Here is a 12,041-nt window from a genome sequence, read left to right on the forward strand (position 1 = left end):
TCTATAGGCCAGATCTTGAGGGCCAGAGGGCCAGAGGTTAAAGTCTCCCAGTACCAAAAATTTAGCATGAGAGTTTGAGAGGTCGTAAATCAGATCAACCAGTGACTGAAGGGAAGATATGGTCGAGGAAGGAGGTCTGTAGCATAGCAGCCCTGCAATCAAAGTACCGCCCTGGACCAAGATAGAAAAGCCCATGAGCTCAAACCCTGACACTTCTTTTACTGCCAGTTCTACCAGGGAGATGGATTCTTTAAAAATAAAGCCTATTCCACCCCCCCTACCAGAGACTCGAGGAGTATGTCTTATAAGATAGCTTGGTGGGCAAGCCCAACCAAGTTCCAGCCCACAATCCATCGTAGTCCATGTTTCGGTCACAAATAATATATCCAAATGTAAGGATTCTATTAAAAGTGCTATTTCAGCATGGTGCTTAACGAAGGAGCGAACATTCAATAAACCGCAGGAAAGAATCCTGTGGGATGAAGAACATAGCCTATGTTGAGTGCCATCCCCCGTACAGTGCGATGAGTTATTACAGTCCTCGCGGGTATCTACCAAGTGAGTGGCAACGGTCACACCGGGAGCACCCGGGACGCGAACGGGCGCAAAAGGGCTTACCTCTGGCGCGCCTACGGCGCGTCCGCTGCACGCATCCGCTGCGCGCCTGCTCACCCATACCTATTTATAATATAACACCGCGCGGGCTTCCGGCTGCTAGAGCCTCTAGCCCCTACCAAGATGGTGCTTACAAGTGGCCCAAGCACCCACCCGAGATGGCGGACGGAGCACCACGACTCCACTAACTAGAATCCCGCAAAATGCGAGTGAGGACACAAATTATAATGCAGGTAAGCCTAAACTATGCCCCTGCTTGCTGTCCCAACAAACGCCAGATGATTAGAAGAAAAACAGCAGCGCAAATACATACAGCGCAAATTTAAAATAGTATGCCCAAATGTATACTAATGCTAATAAAAGCTGTCCAGCAATGTTCGTGATGGCGAAAGATCTGGAAAGCGCATTCACCGAGCCGTTTAAATAGGCTCTCCAATGCGTGGGCTTCCGGCTGCTAGAGCCTCTAGCCCCTACCAAGATGGCGCTTACAAGTGGCCCAAGCACCCACCCAAGATGGCGGACGGAGCACCACGACCCCACTAACTAGAATCCCGCAAAATGCGAGTGAGGGCACAAATTATAATGCAGGTAAGCCTAAACTATGCCCCTGCCTGCTGTCCCAACAAACGCCAGATGATTAGAAGAAAAACAGCAGCGCAGATACATACAGCGCAAATTTAAAATAGTATGCCCAAAAGTATACTAATGCTAATAAAAGCTGTCCAGCAATGTTCGTGATGGCGAAAGATCTTGAGTCCATTTACGTGTGAAAGAACAAGGAGGAGATGACCAACGATATCGACTCGCTGGGGAGGACAGGAGTTATATAACCAAACACAAAGTTCCCTACTAGGGATGGAATCTCTTTGCAAGTGTGACTCACATTCCGAAGTGTTGCTGTGTGCTCGTCAGCGCTCACCTCCAAAAAGAGCCAGTGAACAAAAAATAAAAATCAAGGAATCACGCAATTGTGAGAACTCACGTTTAGTGCGTGTACTCTTGCCAGGCACACTTAGGTAAAGTAGAAGGCTTCGTTCCGCGCTCTTCCGCGCTCTGAAATCCAATTCAAAAGCCGTTTCCTAGCATGTCATGTACATGCAATTTTTAATTGTCTAGCATAATCATACCAGTTGAGAATTGTTGTCTTTTTTCTCTCATACCTACCCACATCTCAATGAGGTATATGGGTTATACTCCTGTTGATATATACAAAATTAAATAAAATTAAAAGCAGCACCTTTGGGAGTCCTGAATTTCTTTCACTGGAAGCGTGGAAGTATTTCGTTGATAGATGGGGCAGCCGGAGCCTGTCCAGGACCGCCGTGTTGAAGCTCCGTACTTCCACGTTTTGGATATATATATATCTTTAGCGCACGCACATTCCTATACCGATAGTAAAGACCTTTTCCAAGCACCTAGATTCCGTGATTTTCTGAAGCAATTTATCCTGGAAGGTGTGTGCGCGCGCTAAAGAGTGCAGTGGTTCGGAAGTTTTGAACGAGGTTACCTCGAACCTCGGTGCGCACCACTGCATTGTGTCCCGGCTGACTCGAGGTGGTGGCAAGGTATATACATATATATTACCTACTGGCGGTCGCCAGTAGGTAGTTATAGTTAGGACCACGTTTCCATAGGAAATCCGCAACATTCTATTTTGAATAACTTTGGCGCCGGTTGACGAATCCTCGCGAATTTTTCAAAATAGGTGGGGCGCTACACTCCGCTCCTACCCTGAAAGTCTCGGGGGGATTCGTCGAGCGGGGGCTGAGATAAAAGGGGGGTCCCAAAACGCGTTTTTCCCATGCATTTTTCCATAGGACCTTTAGACACAGCTACAGCCCGAACGGCTGAACAGAATTACTTGAAATTTGGCAGAGAGGTAGTCCTCAGGTCAAGGAAGTGCCTTTTGTAGGTTTGGTGTAAATCTGTTCAGTAGATTCTGAGAAAATAGCCTTTAAATCAATATATATATCTGAGCCAGCTTACGGTGCGCTTACGGTGCGCTTACCGTACGCGTACGGTGGCGTGCGCGAGCGCGATTCTGATTGGCCCTTAGATCTTAGTAAGCATTCGAATCGGTCGAAACCAGGAAGCGGCGGCCGCCATTTTCTCTCTCGCACTCTGACAGGGGGTTGAAAAACAAAGTGCAAATCATGTAAAGGGGCTGTTTACACAGCTCCCAAGCACCTAGCCATGTCGAGGGAGTCCCCAACGATCCCCCAAGTTAAAAAAGGCAATTTTAATTTTTTTGAAAATTTGGCTGATTACGCTTACCGTACGCGTCCGGTAAGAAATAATAAAAAAAAAAATATATATCCACATTCTCCCTACCCCGTGTGCAAAAGGTGCCCGAAGGGCACCTTTTGTGCATGGCTCATCAGAGATAAACAAAACATATATTTTACCTGTCACAACGATGCTCATCATATGACCTCCATGTGCGCACGGTGCGCGAAGCGCATCGTGCGTTCATGGCCCATCTAGCGTAACGTGGGCACGCGGTGCGCGAAGCGCACCGTGCGCGCACGGAACGAACTGCGTTAAGTGGGCGCGCATGCCACAAATGGCGTAAAGTAACTTAGCATTTAAAAAACCGTACAAATTCACAGAAAAAACCATAGGTTTCACACACGTTATAGTTAGGAATTAGCATTTGAAAAACCTTGCAAATTCACTGAAAAAACCATAGGTTTCACACATGTTATAGTTAGCTGGACATTTTACTGATAAAAAACCAATGAAATTCCCCCGTTATAGTTACTGTAGGCAACTATAACTCACGCGACCGTAATCCTCTGCTGATGACATATGTGTCTTTATGGAAAAAAAAATATTTCTAATATATGTATAGCTAAAATTTAATGGAAGAAGACATGGGCAAATAAGTGTCTAAATACAGTATTAGCATCAGCAGAGGATTACGGTCGCGTGAGTTATAGTTGCCTACAGTAACTATAACGGGGGAATTTCATTGGTTTTTTATCAGTAAAATGTCCTGCTAACTATAACATGTGTGAAACCTATGGTTTTTTCAGTGAATATATATATATATATATATATATATATATATATATATATATATATATATATATATATATATTCCCCGTTATAGTTAGTTCAGCTAACTAGAACTCGCGCGCCCGCAATGCACTGCTGATGATGTCACATATTACATCACTCGTGACATGGTCAGTGACATGACTGATGACATCTCAAATGACATCACTGATGACATCACTGATTACATCATCTAGTTAATGTGTGTTATTCTGAAAATTAAATATGTTTTATATATGTATATCTCAAGGTCGATGGAAGAATAAATGGGTATACAAGTGTATAAATGGATGATTTTTGTAATGAAAAATTGATTGTATAACTGACTGATTAAGTGTATCTTAGTGAATACATGGGTTAGTGAGTAATGTTTAAATATGTAAATATCTGTATCAGTCTCTCACTTTGTGTATAAGTGGCTGGATGGGGTGGTGATTAGCTACATGAGTGTCCATATAGGTTATTGGTTGGGTTTTTGAGTATCAGTATGGATGTCTGAGTGTCTGTATGGTTCGATGGGGAGTATTACGTAGTGCATAGATGCGTGAATGAGTGACGGCATGTGTGCATGACTGTATGGGTGGATGAGTGTGTGTATGGGTGTGTTAGTGAATGAATGACTGTCTCAATTGTATCTTTATGAGTAACTACATATGTTTTAAACTAGAATATGTGACTATTGGTGTATATAAGTGAGTATATGTGAGAGTGAGAGATTGGAAGAGTTGCTGTATGAATAAGTATGTGTTTCTATAAGTGATTATTTAAAAGACTAAGTATGTGTAAGTGTCTGTAGAAGTAAGTGTGGTGGTGTGTGTGTATAACTGAATATGCAAGTAAATGAATGTTTGATTCTTTATTAGCATGAGTGACTATGTGTGTGAGTAACTCTATAGATGAGTGGCGGTGTGTAACAGGATGTATAGGTGTATGAGTACATATGACGAGTGAGTACATGTATGAGTGACTGTATAGGACTGTTGGTGAATGAGTGTATGTGTATGTGGATCTTAGAATTACTGAATAGGTTGTTGTAACTGATATTGATATGTCCATTGTTTTGAAAATTTTAGTTTCTATTGTTGAATGTGTGTATCAAAGGTTATATTAGGGTGGGAGGAGGTCTGCCACTCTATCACAAGGATGATGTCATCAGTGATGTCATTTGAGATGTCATCAGTGATGTCATGAGTGATGTCACTAATAATGTCATGAGTGATGTAATATGTGACGTCTTCAGCAGTGCATTGCGGGCGTGCGAGTTATAGTTAGCTGAACTAACTATAACAGGGGAATTTCAATAGTTTTGTACAAGTGAAATGTCCAGCTAACTATAACGCCCCTGAAACCTATGGATTTTTCAGTAAATTTCCAAGGTTTTTTAAATGCTAATTCCTAACTATAACGTGCCTGAAACCTATGGTTTTTATAGTGAATTTCAAAGGTTTTTTAAATGCTAATTTCTAACTATGCCTACAGAGATAGGACATGTGAAGAAAGAAGAAAAAACGCACAGAAAGAAAAAAAAGAAATGTAGAAAGAAGCAACAGAAGTCCTCAAAGACTACGAAAAGTGCAGGAAGAAGAAAAACGTGCAGAAAGAAAAAACAGAAGAGCAGAAAGAAGCCTTGCTGCAAAATCATCCTGTACCCTCAACTTTTTCAGACGGATACTGATGGTAACTGCGTCTGACTAACCAGTCCTAGAGCCAGTGCTATGTTAAAAGACACTTAGAATGCAGTGAAAACACCTATATACACTAGGGAACACTATGCGTTGGGGTCCCCCTGTGATTAGCATGACCTCCTCTGTGAGCCCTTAGTATATAATAGGGCAGGGGGAATAAAACTACCTCTTAAAATGCACCACATGGCGTGTTTGCACACGTCACCTCAGGCCTCGTCCCCTCCTTTCCCCACTGTGTAAACACGCCCTGTGGCCATTTTAAATTGGGAGATTAAGTCCCCTTGAATTCTGAGGGTCCCTAGGGGCAAATTAGCCGACTAGGTACGTCCAGTAAGCGCCATTGAAGAGAGGTGTAAAAAGGGGCACGGCCTGCACCACCTCTCTGCAACGCAGCGCAGTGGCGCTTACTGGAAGCACCTGGTGGGACTAGTTGGCCCCCAGGGTCCCTCAGGATTGAAGGGGAATAATTTCCCCAACTTAAAACGCGCCACAGGGCGTGTTTGCAAACGTCCCCTCCCTTCCCCACTGTGTAAACGCGCCCTGTGGCTGATCTAAGTTGAGAGATTAAGTCCCCTTGAATCCTAAGGGTCCCTAGGGTCAAATTAGCCCACTTGGTATCTCCAGTAAGCACCACAGAGCTGCGTTGCAGAGAGGTGTAAAAAGGGGGGTGGCCTCAGATCACCTGTCTGCAATACAGCTCCCTGGCGCATACTGGCGATACCTGTTGGGCTAGTTGGCCCTCAGTGACCCTGAGTATTGACGGGGAATTAATTCCCCAAATTACAACTCACCAGGGGGAGTGTTTGCACAATGGTGAAGGAAGGGGGCGTGGCCACAGGTGACATGTCTGCAAACATGCCCTGTGGCGCGTTTTAAGTTGGAGAATTAATTCCTCCTCAATCCTGAGGGTCCCTGAGGGCCAACCAGCCCACCAGGTACCTCCAATATGCTCCAGAGAGCTGCGTTGCAGAGAGGTGGTCAGAGGCCATGCCCCTTTTTACAACACTCTGCAACGCAGTTCCGTGGCGCTTACTGGAGGTACCTGGTGGGCTAGTTGGCACCCAGGGACCCTCAGGATTGAAGAGGAATTAATTCCTCAACTTAAAACGTGCCACAAGGCATGTTTGCACACATGTCACCCCAGGCCCCGCCCCCTGCCTTCACCACTGTGCAAACATGCCACGTGGCGCGTTTTAAGTCCCCTTGAATCCTGAGGGTCCCTGGGGTGCAACTAGCCCACCAGCTACCTCCATTAAGCACCACAGAGCTGCGTTGCAAAGAGGTGTAAAAAGGGGCATGGCCTCAGAACACCTCTCTGCAACGCAGCCCCCTTGCACATACTGGAGGTTCCTCGTGGGTTAGTTGGCCCCTAGGGACCCCCAGTATTCAAGGGGAATTCGTTCCCCATCTGCAAACGCGCTGCAAATGCACCAGGGGGCGCATTTGCAGAGTGCTGCAAGGTGGGCCGTGGCCTTGAGCGTGATGCCGGTCTTTTATTTATTTGATTTTTTTAAGAAGGGGGGCTGTGTGGCCCCCCTTCTTTTTCTAATTTATTGGCCCTGGGGACCCCATCCCCCAGGGCCTGCCCCCTAATTAAAAAAAAAACATTTGGAAGGCGGCCATGTGGCCCCCCTCCCGAAGCCTTAATCGGCCCGGGGACCCCATCCCCCGGGGCCGGCCTTTATTTAAAAAATTGGGTCCCCCTCCCGGACCACTTGTAGCCCCAGGGACCCCATCCCCCGGGGCTGGCCCTCTCCGTTGGGGACTGTGGGGGGTTCCCAATCCCCCCACGGTCCCGCCGGCTCCCCGCGTCCCTCGGGAGCTGGCATTGCTTTTCCACATGGGGAGCTGCTAAGATGCAGCTCCCCGTGTGGAAAAGCAATCGTCTTTGGATTTTGAAAGAGAGAGCAGGTTTCCTGCTCTCTCTTTCAAAATCCAAACCAAGTTTGCTATGGCAGGGCGGGAGCCGCAAGGCTCCCGCCCTGCCATAGCAAACTACAGTGTCCTGGGGAGGGCACCCCGGGACACTGCAGGAGCCGGCCCTGGGGGGTTGGGACACTGTCCCCAGGGCCATGACAAGTCTCCAGGAGGGGGGCTGCAAGGCCCCCTCCCCCAATTTACAAAGCCCCGGGGGGTGGTGGTACCCAGGGCTGGGGGTTCCTTCACGGACCCCCCAATTTTAATATTTAGAGCCCCGGAGAGGTGGCAGTCACAGGGGCATGTGGGGGGCCTTAGGCCCCCCACACAAGTTATTTTTTTTAAAAGCCCCAGGGGGTGGCGGTCCCTGGGGCTGCGGGGGGGCAATGTGCCCCCGCAATAACAAGTAGAGCCCCGGGGGTGGTGGTCCCCGGGGCTGCAGGGGGGCAGTGAGCCCCCCCATTTATGTTTGAAAAGCCCTGGGGGTGGTGGTCCCCGGGGCTGAGGGTCCCCTTTAGGCCCCCATCCCAATACAAATATTGCCCCAGGGATTTTGCCCACCTGGGGGCTAAATATTAACGAAGTGCGGGAGCCCACGCTTCGTTTAAAAAAAAAAAATTGGCAGAAATTCGCTCTGGGTGCGAAAATCTCGCTTTTTTTCTTTTTTTAAAAATTCTTTTTTAGGCCCTTGGGGGTCCCTGTGGGACCCCCTGAGCATGCCTAGGGTGTCAGGGTATTTCTACCCTGCCCCTTTTTTGCGTTTCACGCATTACTTTTTCTGTTTTCTTGTGCTTCGGTTCTACCGAGGCACAAGATGGCTGCCAACACTTCCTGGTTTGGAGTGTTGACAGCCAATTTGCATAAAGCTCGTGATCGGGAGGGTGCGTGGATCCTGCGAGGCCATGGATATATATGTGTTTTTACTTTTGATTATCTCAGCAACTACCTAACGGATTTCCACCATTTAACAAAAAGGGTTCTTTCTGAACCAAGAACTAGCTCTTTGCCAAATTTGGTATAATTCCGTTCAGCAGTTCGGGCTGTAGCTGTGTCTAAAGTTTCCTATGGAAAATTGCATGGGGAAAACATGTTTTGGCACCCCCTTTTTTTCTCTGCCCCTGCTTGATGAATCACCCTGAAACTTTCAAGATAGGAGCGGCTCGGAGCACCCCACGAGTTTCGAAAATTTCATAAAGATTTATCAATCGGCCCCAAAGTTATTGGGAATAGAATTAAACCAGATTGGTCGCACACTGCTACACCTACCAGGCGTGTTCCCCCAATGAAAATGGTCCCTGAAGGTCAGCGTCGGCGGATACACCTATGCTCGAGTGTGAATGCAAGTATGCGTGGCGTGTGCCATCCCTGGACACGTGTTTCGAGGTAGTTGCCTCTCGTCAGCAGGGAGTAGGAAAATGTGTGGGGTTGCTGTGTAAGCTGCTAAAATCGTTATCAGGTCTAGTACCTCTCGTAGCGCGCAGGTGCGTAACCATGAGTCCGTCGACTCCACCGGCTCAAGGGAGCCTGAATATAAAGTTAAACCAGATTGGTCGCACACTGCTACACCTACCAGGCGTGTTCCCCCAATGAAAATGGTCCCTGAAGGTCAGCGTCGGCGGATACACCTATGCTCGAGTGTGAATGCAAGTATGCGTGGCGTGTGCCATCCCTGGACACGTGTTTCGAGGTAGTTGCCTCTCGTCAGCAGGGAGTAGGAAAATGTGTGGGGTTGCTGTGTAAGCTGCTAAAATCGTTATCAGGTCTAGTACCTCTCGTAGCGCGCAGGTGCGTAACCATGAGTCCGTCGACTCCACCGGCTCAAGGGAGCCTGAATATAAAGTTAAACCAGATTGGTCGCACACTGCTACACCTACCAGGCGTGTTCCCCCAATGAAAATGGTCCCTGAAGGTCAGCGTCGGCGGATACACCTATGCTCGAGTGTGAATGCAAGTATGCGTGGCGTGTGCCATCCCTGGACACGTGTTTCGAGGTAGTTGCCTCTCGTCAGCAGGGAGTAGGAAAATGTGTGGGGTTGCTGTGTAAGCTGCTAAAATCGTTATCAGGTCTAGTACCTCTCGTAGCGTGCAGGTGCGTAACCATGAGTCCGTCGACTCCACCGGCTCAAGGGAGCCTGAATATAAAGTTAAACCAGATTGGTCGCACACTGCTACACCTACCAGGCGTGTTCCCCCAATGAAAATGGTCCCTGAAGGTCAGCGTCGGCGGATACACCTATGCTCGAGTGTGAATGCAAGTATGCGTGGCGTGTGCCATCCCTGGACACGTGTTTCGAGGTAGTTGCTTCTCGTCAGCAGGGAGTAGGAAAATGTGTGGGGTTGCTGTGTAAGCTGCTAAAATCGTTATCAGGTCTAGTACCTCTCGTAGCGCGCAGGTGCGTAACCATGAGTCCGTCGACTCCACCGGCTCAAGGGAGCCTAAATATAAAGTTAAACCAGATTGGTCGCACACTGCTACACCTACCAGGCGTGTTCCCCCAATGAAAATGGTCCCTGAAGGTCAGCGTCGGCGGATACACGTGTTTCGAGACCTCTCGTAGCACCTGCGCGCTACGAGAGGTACTAGACCTGATAACGATTTTAGCAGCTTACACAGCAACCCCACACATTTTCCTACTCCCTGCTGACGAGAGGCAACTACCTCGAAACACGTGTCCAGGGATGGCACACGCCACGCATACTTGCATTCACACTCGAGCATAGGTGTATCCGCCGACGCTGACCTTCAGGGACCATTTTCATTGGGGGAACACGCCTGGTAGGTGTAGCAGTGTGCGACCAATCTGGTTTAACTTTATATTCAGGCTCCCTTGAGCCGGTGGAGTCGACGGACTCATGGTTATGCACCTGGGCGCTACGAGAGGTACTAGACCTGATAACGATTTTAGCAGCTTACACAGCAACCCCACACATTTTCCTACTCCCTGCTGACGAGAGGCAACTACCTCGAAACACGTGTCCAGGGATGGCACACGCCACGCATACTTGCATTCACACTCGAGCATAGGTGTATCCGCCGACGCTGACCTTCAGGGACCATTTTCATTGGGGGAACACGCCTGGTAGGTGTAGCAGTGTGCGACCAATCTGGTTTAACTTTATATTCAGGCTCCCTTGAGCCGGTGGAGTCGACGGACTCATGGTTACGCACCTGCGCGCTACGAGAGGTACTAGACCTGATAACGATTTTAGCAGCTTACACAGCAACCCCACACATTTTCCTACTCCCTGCTGACGAGAGGCAACTACCTCGAAACACGTGTCCAGGGATGGCACACGCCACGCATACTTGCATTCACACTCGAGCATAGGTGTATCCGCCGACGCTGACCTTCAGGGACCATTTTCATTGGGGGAACACGCCTGGTAGGTGTAGCAGTGTGCGACCAATCTGGTTTAACTTTATATTCAGGCTCCCTTGAGCCGGTGGAGTCGACGGACTCATGGTTACGCACCTTCACGCTACGAGAGGTACTAGACCTGATAACGATTTTAGCAGCTTACACAGCAACCCCACACATTTTCCTACTCCCTGCTGACGAGAGGCAACTACCTCGAAACACGTGTCCAGGGATGGCACACGCCACGCATACTTGCATTCACACTCGAGCATAGGTGTATCCGCCGACGCTGACCTTCAGGGACCATTTTCATTGGGGGAACACGCCTGGTAGGTGTAGCAGTGTGCGACCAATCTGGTTTAACTTTATATTCAGGCTCCCTTGAGCCGGTGGAGTCGACGGACTCATGGTTACGCACCTGCGCGCTACGAGAGGTACTAGACCTGATAACGATTTTAGCAGCTTACACAGCAACCCCACACATTTTCCTACTCCCTGCTGACGAGAGGCAACTACCTCGAAACACGTGTCCAGGGATGGCACACGCCACGCATACTTGCATTCACACTCGAGCATAGGTGTATCCGCCAACGCTGACCTTCAGGGACCATTTTCATTGGGGGAACACGCCTGGTAGGTGTAGCAGTGTGCGACCAATCTGGTTTAACTTTATATTCAGGCTCCCTTGAGCCGGTGGAGTCGACGGACTCATGGTTACGCACCTGCACGCTACGAGAGGTACTAGACCTGATAACGATTTTAGCAGCTTACACAGCAACCCCACACATTTTCCTACTCCCTGCTGACGAGAGGCAACTACCTCGAAACACGTGTCCAGGGATGGCACACGCCACGCATACTTGCATTCACACTCGAGCATAGGTGTATCCGCCGACGCTGACCTTCAGGGACCATTTTCATTGGGGGAACACGCCTGGTAGGTGTAGCAGTGTGCGACCAATCTGGTTTAACTTTATATTCAGGCTCCCTTGAGCCGGTGGAGTCGACGGACTCATGGTTACGCACCTGCGCGCTACGAGAGGTACTAGACCTGATAACGATTTTAGCAGCTTACACAGCAACCCCACACATTTTCCTACTCCCTGCTGACGAGAGGCAACTACCTCGAAACACGTGTCCAGGGATGGCACACGCCACGCATACTTGCATTCACACTCGAGCATAGGTGTATCCGCCGACGCTGACCTTCAGGGACCATTTTCATTGGGGGAACACGCCTGGTAGGTGTAGCAGTGTGCGACCAATCTGGTTTAACTTTATATTCAGGCTCCCTTGAGCCGGTGGAGTCGACGGACTCATGGTTACGCACCTGCGCGCTACGAGAGGTACTAGACCTGATAACGATTTTAGCAGCTTACACAGCAACCCCACACATTTTCCTACTCCC

Source organism: Triturus cristatus, chromosome 6 (genome assembly GCF_964204655.1).
Source record: "Triturus cristatus chromosome 6, aTriCri1.1, whole genome shotgun sequence".
Taxonomy (NCBI): domain Eukaryota; kingdom Metazoa; phylum Chordata; class Amphibia; order Caudata; family Salamandridae; genus Triturus; species Triturus cristatus.